The following is a 15,452-nucleotide window of genomic DNA, read 5'->3' on the forward strand; positions in this document are numbered from 1 at the left end:
TTTCCAAAGAGCAAGATAACCGACAAAGCTTCAGTGGTCTTAAACGACTTGGATTGTAGTTAGTTATAACTTGTGTATAGTAAGTTATTCTGAGTTATTTAGTCTTAGATATAATAATATTTAGTATTTCTGCCACCTGCTGGGCCTGAGGACAAATTCTATTTAAAGCGGAAACATAGTGACAACAAATAACCGTTAACCTCAGAGACTATTTCTCATCAGATCAGACAGGCCTTCACAATAAAAGACTCAGTCTTAATGTAACAGGTGATAAACATTACAGATTTTTGATCACCTGCGTGTCAAAATGATTTGACACCCTTTGTCCTTCATCCTTTTATTTTGTGAAACATTGGAGCTAAAACAGCTCCAACTAAACCAGAGTAGTTACTGACCTGATGGACGAACCAGTGAAATGATTTGTTGTGATGTCAGGATGAGCATGTTCTTCTCCTCTACGTTAGTTCACCTGATCACTGGACTGACCAGAGAGGTCAGCCAATCAGCTGCAGGCACGTGGTTGACAAACAGATAAAATTCTTTCTGCTTGTTCATACCTGCCAACATTAGAATTTGACGAAGCAGGAGATCTCTGTTACCCCTGTGTTCTATGCTGAAATCTGACCTACAAACCTACAAAATGTGTGTTTTAGTATCTTCATGGCTCGGAGCAAGAAAAGGAAATGTTTTGCACCAAGTTGAGTTGAATTTGGGGGCACATCTCTTCTGTTTTGGACCTGATTTGTCCATCTTTGACAGTAAGAGAGTGTTATCGAGTTAAGCTGAGTAGAGAGTCGCTTCAGTGAGGACATGCATGTGTGCGCCAGGTAGTGATTTGCCCATGATTGTCACTGCCAAGTTGTGGTTGCCAGGCCTGACAATACATATCTTACACAGTACTTATGATCAAGCCTTTGATTAGAATTAACTTGATAGGAGAAATAAAAAATCTGGAGTAGAGCAGGAGATCAGATTAAAAAGTGGGTAACTGATAAAATGTAAAAAAATGAAAAGTAAAACACCTCACACAGAAACTACTCAAGTAGAAGTGAAAGTACTGGATTTAAAGACTATTCTCAAAAGCCCAATTCAACAAAAAATTATAACTATAGTAACTGGACTGAAAGTAACTGGTGTGAGGCAATCGTACTGATTTTTCCTGCAGAGTTTTATCGGTTTTCCAACATGAGTTTTGTTAAATGTCGGCTCACAAGAAGACAGGCAATATGGCTGGCAGAAAGCAGCCGGCAGCCCTGACACCGTCAGCTGTCAGGAAACTGTCAGCTTTCTGATTAACGGTTACCCCAGAGTCTCCCTCTCCTCACACATTCTTCCTGTTTAATATGTGTCATCTTCTTCTTCTGTCTTCTCTCCAAACTCTGCTTAATCTTTCCTTCACACTTTAGTCAACGTATTACAGTCACTCTAGTCTCAGAGCATCTCAGGGCCTCTGCTGTGGGGAGTCACACAAAAGAAAATGACTTTAGACACGCCTAATCCCTTGGCTTGAGAGGACACGTATAAGACCACGTTGACAGCTGAAGAGCTTTGTAATAATGTTACAACAAAAGAAATCTTGAATTACTTTATTTTCAATGAAAGAGCCCCAGTGGACACGCAGCGAGCGGCCGTGATGGTCCTTTTCAAATAACTTTTATATTTAGAAATTGAACCACAGCTGCGAGGCAGTCAGAGAGGGATTGGGGAGGAGGGGTAATCAGCGCCGCCAGTGGCGTTCATATCACACAATGTCAAAGAACAATGGCGACAGGCGGAGGCACCGAGAGCAAATCTGACGGCCAAGAGAAGTTTCTGAGGGCTTTAGCGGGGATAACAATTCATTTCATCCGCCCTGCTTTGTTCTGAGCTCTTTTTCACACCCCAAAAAATTAGACAAGAGAGGAGCGAGGGAGGAGGAGACGGAGGAGGAGGAGGGGGAGAATAGGAGCTCACTAATTAATAAAGTCAGCACAGAGCGCCTCTGGAAGGGAAGGGTTTCAGGAATTTCCTCTTTTTAATCAACGGGTTCAACAAAACATGGGAACAAAAAGACACAAGAGGAGAGAGAGCGCTGCAGGATCAGGAAGTGTTTTTCGCTTTTTTCTGTGTTTCTGTACGGATGGAGGAGTTTCCTGGGTTGGGTCTGCTGATTTTCCTTTTTTTTTCCTCATCTTAATCCTTTACACAACATTTTCTCCATACTGAATGTTTTCGTGCTCACTCTTCCTCCACACCTAAACAACACCTGTCATGTCAAACAAGACCTTTGACAGCCAGCCGTGGTAAAGCTGTCTGTTCGGGGTTTGTAAATTTGTTGTGTAGCTCTGTTTAAATCAATACAGCCCCACCACCTTTAAACACAGAGCCCTTTGCTTTCTCTGTGTTACGTCACCAACGCTTTGAAGACCAGGAGAAACATCAAAGCCCTGTGGTTTAGAAAGTGTTCCCTGAAAGAAAAGTGGTTTCCAAACGCTTTCACTGCCAGCAGTGTTTTGGCTCTATAGAGGACTTTTAGGGTTGTTTTGTGTCTAATGAACTCTGCTGTGTTTGTGTGGGAGGTTTGCTTCATTAAAGCTGGTATAGGAGCCGTCAGGGGTACTCGGATGTGGACCCAACAGCTGGTCAGAGACTCCCTGAAAAGGTGCGTTACTTCTAAAGGAGCTCTGCTGGAGTCGGATGGCTGTTATGAGGAGAGACCGGCAGGAATTGAAGGAACCTCTGTGTGTCTGTGTGCTGAAATCAACACATAGATCCATGAAAATCCCTCTGTAACCATGGTAACTTTAGATTGTGAGCGTGGTGATACTCCCTGATCAGAGTGTAAGGAGGTGCTAAAACAGAGTGTGATGTTTGTTCGCCCTTCTATTTGGTTTTTGTATTCCTATTTTAAGGAGTGAAGTGTTATGAAAACATAGAAACCGTCCTTTTAATGCACCACGGTAAAAGCCTTCTCTTTTTTTTTGTCTAAATTCTTTGTGATCATCAGCACTGGTGTGACAGGTTGAGTAGTTGAAGTATGGATGCATAATGTGCTGAAGCTCACTTGAAACCAGGCACAAAACCTCAAAGGTGCAGTAAGCAGTATTTATTCATTGAAAGTTTATATGTTTTTTTGACTAGTGAATAATGACCTCAATTTTAAAATTGTCCCGTTTGAGTAACTTAGATTACACTTATATATATGTAAGAGCAAACAAAAGCTGCTGTCATGCAACACCAGTTTCAAACAGACAAACCAGTGACATGTTTTTGAGGTGGTGCAAAGTGCAAAGAAGTGAGAAAACCCAGAGGGCTGTTATGCACAAATAATTTGTACTAGTAGAAGTCTTTAATAGGGAACAATGGAAAAATTGAGTGGCAACTGAAGTGACAGAATGACAAGAACCTTTAAGGACCCTCTATGTTGCAACATAAAATGGCTTTATTCAAAAAGGGGAAAAAAACTAAGAAACAGAAAAGTTTTGGCAAGAAAGCAACAAACAAAACCTCAGCTGGAAAACCTTAGACTCAAAGGCAGCAAAAATCTCAGTAACCTGGATTTTAAAAACAGTACAACAAAAGAACACAAACTACTTATTCAGGGATAATGGGGCACAGGTGGAAACAATGACAGTGGGGACAACAATCACAAAGGCGGGAAACACATCAGGGCAGAAAGTGAAGTCTCTGAAATGAGAGGAGAGACATAACAACAAAATAAAATGGTACAGGATAAACTTATAGCCAGACTGAACTAAAACATGCAAACTAAACACTAATAATGACACAAGACACACATATACCTGAATTAAAACCCATCAGATCTGATAACGAGACAGATTGGGGATGGATGTGATGTGAGAGGCTAGTTGTGGGCGTACATGAAAAAATGATAAAGAGGAAGAAGAAACCAAACGAATGTGGGGTTCAGACCAAATTTGAATAGAATTAATCCTTCCAGTAAATTACTTGAAATATCAACACAAAGATAAATAAGATGCTTGTTCTTGTTATTATTATTTTGAATGAGAGCTGAAAAATTGGAACTACCCCATGTTATACTTGCCTCGATAACCAGTCAGCATGGAAATCCTCTGTTGGCCTATGACTGAACTAGAAAAGTAAAAAAAATATTGATACAGCAATATACTGCGATAATTTGACCTCTGGTATAAACTCTTGATGTCAATAGTTTTGTAAAAAACAAAACAAAACAAAAAATATTTTAGTGGAGTTTCAAGTAAAATACGACTTGCGCACCTCCACTGCAGCAGATAGCACTGAAGAGCTACTCCGCTGTATGTTACCCATAGACTGTATTATAAATGAAATCTCAAAGTATATTTAAAATATTTGAGTCCTGATGATGTGGTTTTTTGATGCCATGGTATTGATGTTTTCTCTCTATTTTTGGATAATTTGGTTTAAGATCATTTAAATTTCATTTTTTTACAGTGCAACAGACTGCTAAGATCAGAATCATAGTACCTTTTTTACACAATATCAGATTTGTTTTGAGAAACATTGATGACACTAACTGACCGCGCCTTTAACCCAATGATTTCTTTGCAACATTAGTTTAATGTCACAGTCATTTAAGTGACAGACTTAATACACTTTATGTTTGTGTGTATGTGACATTGTATTTGACTTTCAGTATTAAAAAACAAAACAAAAAAACAATTAAATATAAAAGTTGTTTTCAATCAAATCAATTTGTCCTTTCAATTTTAAGTAACACTGCGATTTTCATATATAATATCTCTATTTTTTCTTAGTTAACCGTCTAAAATATCCCAATATATCACAATATTGTGATATCGTGATACATTGTGATCCTAGCATAATAATACGACCAAATTATCGTGTGTATTGTGTCTTGGAGTTGTTGCCAATACTCACCGCTGCAGGTCGAGGTTTGAAGTCTTTGGGCATTCTCAAACCTTTGGTTGTGTACACACGAGTTACATGATTGTTTGATGTTAATGAGACATAAAGTACCTCACGCAATCTTCACGTTACAGTTTCATTACACACTCAGTTGCTAAACATGTTGAATTGTTGAGTTCAATGTCAGCCAGAGATTCGTAATAAAACCTCAGCGTGACCATGAACTCAGAGTCACAGAAAAATGTTTTTCTATTTGTCCTCACCAAATGAACCATTGAAGCGTCTCATTCCTTTGCTTTGGTCCGCTGCAGTTCTTTTTCCTGAAACAGCGTAAAAGAAAGTTTCAATCTTCTGATTTCTAATTCTCTCTCTGTAATGATGTCCTGCAGGCAAAAGGTGACTGCAGCAATGCAGAAGTGAGGTTAAACATCGGAACCAGGCACCTCTTCTCTAATGGGCTTTTAATTGAACAGAAGTCATTGAGCCGAGGACTTTGATGACTACGGGCGAGCAAAGTCTGTCCGCCATGACTGAACGATCTGCACAGTCTCACCACTTTTTTTTGTCTCCTTGCAAAGCTGCCTGTCTGCTGCAAAACTGATTCATAATAATTACAGACGGGATTGTCTCTCACACAAAAACCTGTAATCCCCTTTTACTGCCTGCTGGCTTGTATCTGTCTCTCTCCGTGCTCTTCATTTCTGCGGTGACCTTCCTAGCTGAGATACTGAGTGACTTTTGCAGGCTCTTTGGAGTTTGCCATTTACTGTCCTTGGAAAGTTTAGGTGTGACAACAGCAGCGGGTGAAGAACAGGACAGACGTGCAATCTGCTAAATTAACCAACGTCCTTAAAGCGAACAAATGATGAAAGTTGTGCCACTTTGAGGAAACAAAAAAGCTTCGTTCTTAGTTCCTTTTCTTGTCCTTCGAGAGGATTCTTATTCAGTTGCACCTAATTGCTCCTCTATCTGTGCTTTCACTTTGTGATGATGTGATTTATTTCCTGTTAAAACCATTGTTAGACCCCAAAAACTACATCGAAGCACAGCTGATGTGTGTTACCGAAGAGTCTTGGTCTTTATGTTTGTGTCTGTCTGGGGGTGATAACCAGAGACCGAGCCAGAAGAAACAGGCTTACCTCATCTCCTAAATGTCTGATACTGCAGAATGGGATCATAAGGTCTCTGCGGTGCAGGAGCTCCTGCAGCAAATTGTTGCTCTTTCCAGTGGTAGAGTTTATCTCTTGGATGGAAGGGGGCTGGACGAAGAAATGACAAGGAAAACGATTATCTTTCTGAGAGGAGTGCTTGCTTGGATTGGAAAGTTGCTTTTGGTGGGCAGGTTACGGGAGGTTAATGTAAAATTTCACAGCAAATAAGAGCGTCTGGTGAGGGGAAAGGCAGAGGGAGCAGGCTGCAGGCAAAGGAGGAGGAGGAAGAAGAGGAAGAGGGGGAGGTGTGATGGGAATACATCTTAATCTGGCGCTCTGTTTCTGTCAGAGCTGGTTCCGGGTCAAATTATGAGCGCTGTCCGGCAAGCTCAGGCCCATTACAAACAGATGAGTCGATCGCTCATCTTGTTACGGCTTTACCAGGCTTCCCTGCTGCTGCAGACAGGTACAAATTTAAGGCTGAGCGATGCCCTAAATTGGATCCAGTAACTAGGGCAATGGAACTACAATATCACTTTAGGATCTGGACACTGATATCCAGCCTCACGCCACATCTCAACTAGGCTGCTTCGCCTCCTCTGACATTTCCAACATATTACTCTGGTTTCATTCATTAAGCTCGGCCTTTCTGCCGGCCGCAGCACGGAGCGGGAGAGGAATATACATTACTCTGTTTTGCACAGTTTCCATGTTGTGCCGATGTTTCTGCAAATGGAGCGCAGCGCCGCAAAAAGTCCCCCCCTCAAACTCACTGCCAGATTTGTCATTGTATTTATAGACCTGGCAAGGTTGAATGAGAGAGGCAATAGAGAGAGCTGTGAGAGGGAACAAAGGAGTTACTGAGGGAGAGCATAAATGCATGGGGAAGGACTGAAATGATACAGTGGAAGGGTTATCAATCAAAACACTTGTGCCTTTTACTCTCATGAGTGGAGTGTGAGAGCAGGGCTTAACGTATAGATAGACGAACGCAGCGTGCTCCATCATAAACACTCTGTGCTTTGGTTTTCCTTTTATTACCTCTGCTGTCACATGCATGTGGGCTGCAGTAATGGAAGTGATGGATAACAGTGCTTGAAATTAAGCTCTCACAGTCCCAAGCAGCAAGTACCAGCCTGCTTAGACAGTGGGGCTATAAGGGGACTTTAAGGAGCGGGTTGTCACTCCTGTGCAGGAATCAATGCCATAATAAATAAAGGTGTCATGTCAGGGATAAAGAGAGCTCCTCAGGCAGTAATAAAGACAGTATCACATTACAGCAGTCCTAAATCCAGCACTGTGCGAGAATCCAAAGAGTTAAAGTAAAAACGCTAAAGAAAGCTCTAAAAATTGAAGGTTTCTTGATTTTAGGGCGAAAAGAGAGTTAGACCCTTACAAAGCAATGTCAACTTTTGTCTTTAATTAAGAGTTGTATACAAAAGTTGTGAAGATGATAATTGTACAAACTAGGGCTGTTCAAATCTTGATCCCTAGTAAAGGAACGGAGCTGATTTTGGCAATTTCTGATCTACCAGTGATCTGCATTGGAGTTGATTTTCTCTTCCAATCATTCATGTTAGTTGCCATTGTGCACAAATTGTTGCTGAATGTGAATGCATCTATAACTGAGCACTCTAAGCTCATCCAACCTTGAAAAGTTGATAAAATAATAAAATAAAGTTTAGTACATTGTTGTGGAACAGCAGCCACACTTGGCTTTATTACAGAACACATCAGCACAACCAGACACATTACAGCAATGACATCTGCTTTACAGCACTCTACGGTAACTCTACAGGGACATAAGGTTCAAAAGGCGAAAACAAACAAGCATGGGACAGTCTGTAAGCTTAGAATTAGCAACTACGTGGCTCCAGAAGTGTGGAAATATATAAAACTAGAATGTGAAAACAGTCTAACAGCCACACGTGAATACACTTATACACTACCACCTGTTCATGAGGCGTTCAATACGACCAAAATATCCTAGAACAACATGCATCGTTGTTCACTAACAGAGGAAAGGCTGCTCTTTGGTTTCTGAGCTTTAAAAGAACAGATAAATATCTACAGAGAGAGAGAGCGTCCAAAGAGCTATGAGAAGGAGGTGGGAAACAGGTTTATGCCATCTCTGTTATCCTCAGCATGTCCAGCTGTTCAGACACTTGAGCCCTGTTTCTACCAAGTTCATCTCAGTATGGCACGCATTTTGTGGTGTTTTCTTTGGCTAAAACCTGGACAGATCCCCAAATTACTGACCCGTACTGTCCCACTTTTTGGTACCCTCTGTTGGGGTGCCAGTCATACCAATCCGACCTCGAAAGGTGGAGCCAGAAACCCCGCAGTCTGGCACGCCGTGCGCATGGACTGATACACTAAGCCGCGAGCGCCTCGTACCCAGCTGTGGCTCTGCAGCAGAGGTAGTGCCGTTTTACGACACGATGAGAACTAGAGCCTTATTTAGCTGTGTTTTTGTGTGAAAGTAAGGCGCTGAAAATTCTCTGAATAAAGCGTGAATGCAGACCGATATCAGATTTTTTTTGGTGGGAGTCCGTTTATTTGTGTGTTGGGTCAAGTAAAATATGGGCCCATCTGAGTCTGCACTCAGACGGGGCATACGAGCAGACGGCAGACGAGCAGGTGAGCAGTCGAGCAGGGAGGGGGTGTTTGGTGCGAGCACTCTGGGCTTCTGCTGCACAAAAAACACTGCTGTAGGGTCATGTGTGTGCCAAACCGATTACGTCGATCCTAACGGATCACAGATCAATCATGATCCGTTGCACCGCTACTAATAAGGTACAGTCTGATTATGTTTCTTTCACAAAAATCAGTTTTCAAGAGTCAACTGTCAATTGTGAGCTCAGCGTTTGCATGTGTGTTCTGTAACTACGACCGTGGAATGAAAAAAACCCCAAAAGAAATTGACTGCGGCTCGTAGGCTGCGCCGAGTAACTTACCATACCCCCAGCGTTTATTTGGAACGGGCGTTTAATTGGAACCCGGTGTTTATTTGGTATTTTAAGGTAGTTACATATGGGAGGAGGTGCACACCAGACAACATGTCTAGGCTTCTGTATGTGGAAAAAAGGGTTACACAGAGCTCGGAGTAGGGTGAACTGTCAATTCAGTTCAGAAGTATAAACCAGACTTTAAAGGGATGGACTGAGAGGGTCTGAATCATGAAGAGGTGAAGCAAAAATTGACCATTCAGCTAAACTGTTTTAATTATTTGGGACAGTGGAATTGGACCTGCTTATCACTGGGAGCGGGAGGTTATCCATAATTAAAAACAATCAGCTGAATTTGCAGAGAATTGGTTAAAGTTTAGAAGCTGGTATAAGAAGTGTTCCTCAACAGATGTGAAAAAAGTTATTTTACTCACTTTTAATGTAATGATATGCAAAACATTTACTATATCATTTCCCAAGCAAATAAGATACCATCTGCTGTGCCATCCCACATAATTGCCAGTTTCTCTCCAGCCAATTCGTATTGTTGAGAGGAGAGAACCTGCAAACACACACACACACACACACACACACACACACACACACACACACACACACACACACACACACACACACACACACACACACACACACACACACACACACACACTCGCACAAGCACTCACGCACAGAGCGGTGTCTGTGATGAAGAGGAGGGATCTATGGGATGGTGAGCGGAGGATGTAACTGTAGCTTCATGCTGGGCTCCATCTGCTGTGTGGCCGTCTCCCTGCGGCCTGACCTCGTGGATGCCGCTGACTCCAGCTGACACCTGGTTCACCGGGGCATCAGACGCTTGCAGAGTTCAGATGGGTCACAGCATGATGGAAGAGGTGCGAAGCTGCTGCCTTTGAACAAGACTTTGGAGCTCTGACACACCATGATTTTGACTTCAGCATGAAACACCTTTTGAAATCTAAAATTAAAACTACTCATTGTAGGAGTTAGCAGCCGTGTCATGACCAATGTAACACTTTGTCTCTGGATGAGGCTGCTCTTTTCATCCTCTTTGGTTTGTGATTCAGGATAATGAGACGGATCTTTAAATAACACCCTCGCCAAGTGTTAGAAAGAGTCTCAGCCTCTCTGTTGCCTCCTTCACATCGCATAATCTGTGATAGCAAGTGAGACTGATACGATCTGACAAATCCATATATTGTCTCATGAATACTTGTAGCATTAAGGGCATTTCACCTTGCAAATTCAATCAGTGTCCTCGCCGTCTTCATCACTAATTTGCTTTGATGTTGAGTAAAAGACTTCAGGGGCTCGGCAGCACTTTCTGAAGCGCATAGATTTGTTTACACTCCAGCTGATTCATGTCAATTTGATATTCTCGCTCAGAACAACACTACAAGTGTTTCGTAACAGCCCAAATGTGTTGTAAATAATTCAGCCACAACAATTACAATAGCCTCCTCATTATCCCGACATAATGAGTCAGCACTGCTGAATAAGAAATGTGAAAACACGCAGAAACAAAGCAGAGGAGAGTGAAAAGTGTTTGTCAGCTGTTGCCTGCGGAGCATAATTGGAGCAGCGTGGAAAGATGCACATGATTTCAGCCCTCCATGTGTGTGTGAGAGTGTGTGAGCGTGTGTGGTTAGAGCTGCAAGTGCTACTTTCTACTTAAGTCCCTCTGTTTTTGTTGACTTGAAAGCAACAGCATGTCTGAGAGAAGCTCTGCACTTTTCTGGAAATGACAGCCAAAGTTTGACTGACTTCTGATTACGGAGTCGTTAAAGCAGAGTGTGTGAGAGAAAACAGACCAAGGAAATGTTCTTATTATTCTTCCTATTTCTTTGCATGTTGCAGTTATTTTTATTATTTATTTATTTATTTTTAAATGGCATGGTAGTGAAAAACTGGGTGTCAGAGGTAACATCAGGAGACAGTCGTTGTTGCCATTACCATGGGAATTTGTACGAGATCAAGAGGAAGTGAAGAGTTGTGAGATGAGGTGGTTGGAGGAAGCGCAATATGCTGAGAGATGGAGATAAAAGAGGAGGACTAGTGTTCTTGTTTTCTGTATTTTAGCTGTCTCTACCTTCAGGGGACTGAAGAGATCTGTTTAAAGGGGACATATATATATATACACATATATATATAAAAACACTTTTGTAGTATTTTTGTCCATATACTTGACTGTCCAGAGTATCCCTGTATCTTCTCAATGTGAAATAAGACCACCCAGTCTTTGTAATTCACCTCTGTCTGATAACACTCAGCCTGATGCTCTGTTCAGAATCTGCTTACTTTGGTCCTCATTACTCAACAAGCATACAACCCTAAAATCGGTGTATGCTCATATCTACTCACAGATTGACATTTATATATCTGATAGTGGGTGGAGGATGCACTCAAATCCCACGTCAGATCTGAGTTCATGTATGCAAGTTTCGTGTCAGAGGGGAGCACAGTGCTGCTAGGGAAACCCATCTGTGGCAGAGAATTATGAGATTATAATACTAAATTATTTTTCCTTTGTGGTATTTATATTTCTAGAATATTTATGTAAAATGTGTCTATATTAATCAGTTTTGCCATAACGTTAGCTTTATAACTATAATAATCATAGCTGAAGTAAAAACAAACAAACAAACAAAAAAATGTTTTACTACTTTTACGACTTTTCTGTGTCTGTTTAGATAATGGTCTGTTGAGGATCCGCCAAAGTTGACCTGTTTTAACTTCCACTGTGTTGTGGCGTTTGCAAATCATCTTGCACCTACCGACCACTGTATAAGGAAGCTGTATTGATCACAGGATTTACCACCAAGATTTCTGTTCCACTTATATCTGTTCATGGAATAAATGACCACAACCCTCCAGTCCACCCATGCGTGATTCCACACAAGCGACACATAGTGGGGTGCTCTCAGTTGAAGATAAGGGTGGTCTGAGTGTCAAGAAATCAGACAGAAAAAAAAGTTTTTTGGCTAATTTTGGAAATGGACACAATCAAAGTTTTGATTTTATTTATTTTTATCCTTTTTTAAAAAAAGGTCCTAATATGCAAAAAATTTAAACAGGCTCAAACTTTATAAAGCCAACCCCTTCTGAGCCAGCTGTACTGATCTGATCTACACTGCTTGGTGTAACTGGCATGACCAATGTAACACTGGCAAACATCATAGCTTCATTTCTCTCTACCTCTTTTGCTATGATGGTGTCAATCTCAAGGACAGAGAAGTCTCTTTTCTTTCCTGATGTGTCCTGCTTTGTCTGAATTCCATGGGTTAGGCCAGCGTAACCATGAATATTTAGGAGTGTGTTAAATTTGGGTTGTTTTTAGCAAGTAGATTCAGTAATACCTTATCAGACTTACACCATGATTGGTCCAGGGATGCAAATTTTATAAATCTCACGTGAACGTTATGGTAAGCTCTCTTCTACACCCAAATCTGCACCGGTTCCCAAGCAAGATTGAGATATGAGGGCTATTGTGCTGTCACAAATATAATAATACCTGCCCTCCTTGTATGTAGCTAGAGAGTTAAATTGAAAACACTTTGACGCTCTGACCAAGCTGCAGCCTCTGGTCAAAAAGTATGAAGCAATGTAGAAGTGTGAAAAACCAGTTCATGAAGTGTCCCCTTAAGGCTGGCAGCACAACGCTGATCTTTCCAGCAAAATAAACACATTTCCAGCCTGGTTCAGAAACGGTTTGGGTCTGAATAGCTCATTCCTCTAAAGACTCATGCTGTAGGGGGGGTGGACTTCTTTTTAACTTGTCATTTTTGAAGAAATTAAACTTACAAGTTTTGCCCATGTAAGGAAATGTCTGATTTGACTGACAGGTGGACACCATGTAGTTGATAGGCTTCAAAACTCTGTATCAGAAACAAATTTGCATGCATATACAGTCCGTGTTCCTGCCTACCAGCTGAGAATTACAACACTTCTTGTTGGTTTTCCTTGCTTTAAATGATATGAACAATCTCCTGGCTTTAGTATTGCCTCAAAATCTCAGATAGTGTCAAATACATAACTTCCTCAGTCTCAGCTGTACTGTAACCAGTAAATATCTAACACTGTGTACCTAGAATGTGAACATGTAAGATATGACATGAAAGAAGCATTGTGATACTCAAGCACTTAGCATTCAGCCTGAAGCAGGTGTACAGCATCACAGACGCTGTGAGCCTGACATCGACCCATCCCCAGCTGAAAACACAGCAGGCAAAGATCACAAACTTAGAAAAGACGTCTTCATGGCCCAAATCCAAGTTTCTACAAACAACACTACTTTAGCTAGCACATCCAGGTACCTGATCCACCTGGATATGATTTTACCTCCAGGTTTAAATCTGTAAACACATGACTGGAGTACTCATGAGAGTCATGAACATTCATAAAAGACTAAACCTCACAGCGAAGAGTACAGTGTGTGTGAGCAGCTGTTACCTGGTCATGAACCCGTCAAACTGAGTCATGAATGAATACTTAGAGCTGTGCCTCTGAGAGATGGAGCCTACTTTTAGCTCTACATACAGTTTAAGTATGGAGGCTATACAGCAGCAGGATTCCAGGTCTGGGAGCTGGATCTTCATCTTCAAACAGATGTGATCCTGTCTATGATTTCTTAGAAGGGAGATTTTTTTGTCTTGGATTTTTGAAGTAAAGAAAAAGTTATTCAGGGTACATCTAGTTGTTTTTTGGAAAGGGATATAAGGCATGCACAGTTGAAATGTGATGTTGAATGTTTTTATTCAAATTTCACAGAAGACAAAACTCCAGTGTAAGGAAGTTTAGGACAACATGTTACCGCTTTACCTTTTGGGGTTTAACATTGTGACCTTTAAGGGGCCAGTTGCTCTCAAAAACAAGTGATTTTTCTGAAGACATTGAGGCTGCAGCCTAGTTTAGTTTAGCATAAAGACAGAAAATCAGGGCAACTATATGAACATGGCGACCCAAGGGGAAATATTACAACAAGGGAATGGGGATTACCTTTAACTTGAAGTTCTTATGGTCAAGGGTCTTCAACCCTGCTGCGCTTTCAGTAAGAAGTTTGTCCTCTTTCCTGAGGCTAAAGCAGAAAGAGCAATGAGCTTTTCATTTACTTCTACACTTGAGGGCCAACAGGTCCATGTGCCAACGGTTAATGGGTGTCAGAGTCACTTCTTGGTCCCGCTGCCTGAACCTCCAACTTACTCACACTGCTTGTAAGCCTGGAAGGTAACCCAGTGCTCTAATGACCTGATGGCCTGCATGTTGTTTAAAAACTCCCTCTTTCACCTCCTACATCTTGAACCTGTGCTAATAGTTCCTGCTGTTCACAGCCAGGTGGATTGTCATTGCTCTTTGTTTCCTTTTTTCAGAGCCAGAGCTGATGTTAGCCCCTACATTCAGGTGAAATGCTAAGCTAACTTAAGTGTTAAGCTGAGTTAGCTTAATATTTGGACTGATGTCGCACTAACGTAAGTCTGGGAAATACCCTTGCCTCAGGCTTCCTGCCGTAATAAGGAGTAATTAGCATGTAGCTAGGAAAAGCATTGATGTTACCCATGATAGCTTCTATCTGCCAGCAACAGGGACGTCAGGATTAACCCCTTTTATTATTCACCATGTTTCAAAAAACTGCACTACGACCCGTTTTTTAAGGCCTGTGTGTTGTTTGTCAAAAACTTCAAAACAAAGTGACCACTGCATGGATTTTTAACCCAAACGATGCTGCATAATAAGACGGGGACCACATTTTACCAAAAAGGAGTTAAGTTCAGTGGCAAAGTCAAAAACAGCTAAAGAAGAAAAAACAAACAACAAACAGCAACAAAAAAAAAAAAACAAACCAAAATGACAAACTGTCACTTTTTTTTTCTGCTAACAGACTTCAGACTGCACTTTATCCAACACACTGGTAGATCTCATAGTTATACAGAGTATCAACATGGTCTACTGTCCAGTGTCTTATTTTCCTCCTTAACTTAGTCTAGACCCTTATCCACTTTTGTTTTGTTGGTCTGTCCCATTCTCCCTTTTCAGCACTGTCAGAGTGTAGTATGATTCCTTTAATGTTCATTTCATAATTATTGCTTGAGGCAGACAGAGAGGCAAAAAGGTGAGAGCTCAAAACAGGAGTGTAGGTGACAATCAGTAAATGGCTTGATGTATTGATGTCTGGGAATTGCATTAAAAAGGCTTATGTTTTTAACGGATACACCCATGAAGTAACTTTCTCAATGCTGTCGACCACCATGTTTAAATATGGATTATTCATAGGTCTGTTCAGTATATGGCAGTCCAAAATAAACTCTGTGACTGAAGAGAGAAGGAGAAATGCATCTGGGTGGTGTTGCTGTAACCCTCAGAGCAGTAGTAAAAGCCAAACTTGTGTAGGCTTTGTTAGCCAATAGGTTATGTGCTGTCTGTGAGAGTCATCATCGCAAAGAAAAGAATGAAATATGTTAGTGGGTCAGTT

The 15,452-nt window shown here is 41.3% G+C and overlaps 1 protein-coding gene across 1 annotated transcript in view; it reads left to right on the forward strand.

Moving 5' to 3' along the window:
* The window catches only part of galnt9 (polypeptide N-acetylgalactosaminyltransferase 9), a 146,705-nt gene that overhangs the window by 22,967 nt on the left and 108,286 nt on the right, over nt 1-15,452 (forward strand). The window lies entirely within an intron of this gene.

Source organism: Halichoeres trimaculatus, unplaced genomic scaffold (genome assembly GCF_033239565.1).
Source record: "Halichoeres trimaculatus isolate MK-OKI-2021-1 unplaced genomic scaffold, fHalTri1.1 fHalTri1_scaffold_5, whole genome shotgun sequence".
NCBI lineage: Eukaryota > Metazoa > Chordata > Actinopteri > Labriformes > Labridae > Halichoeres > Halichoeres trimaculatus.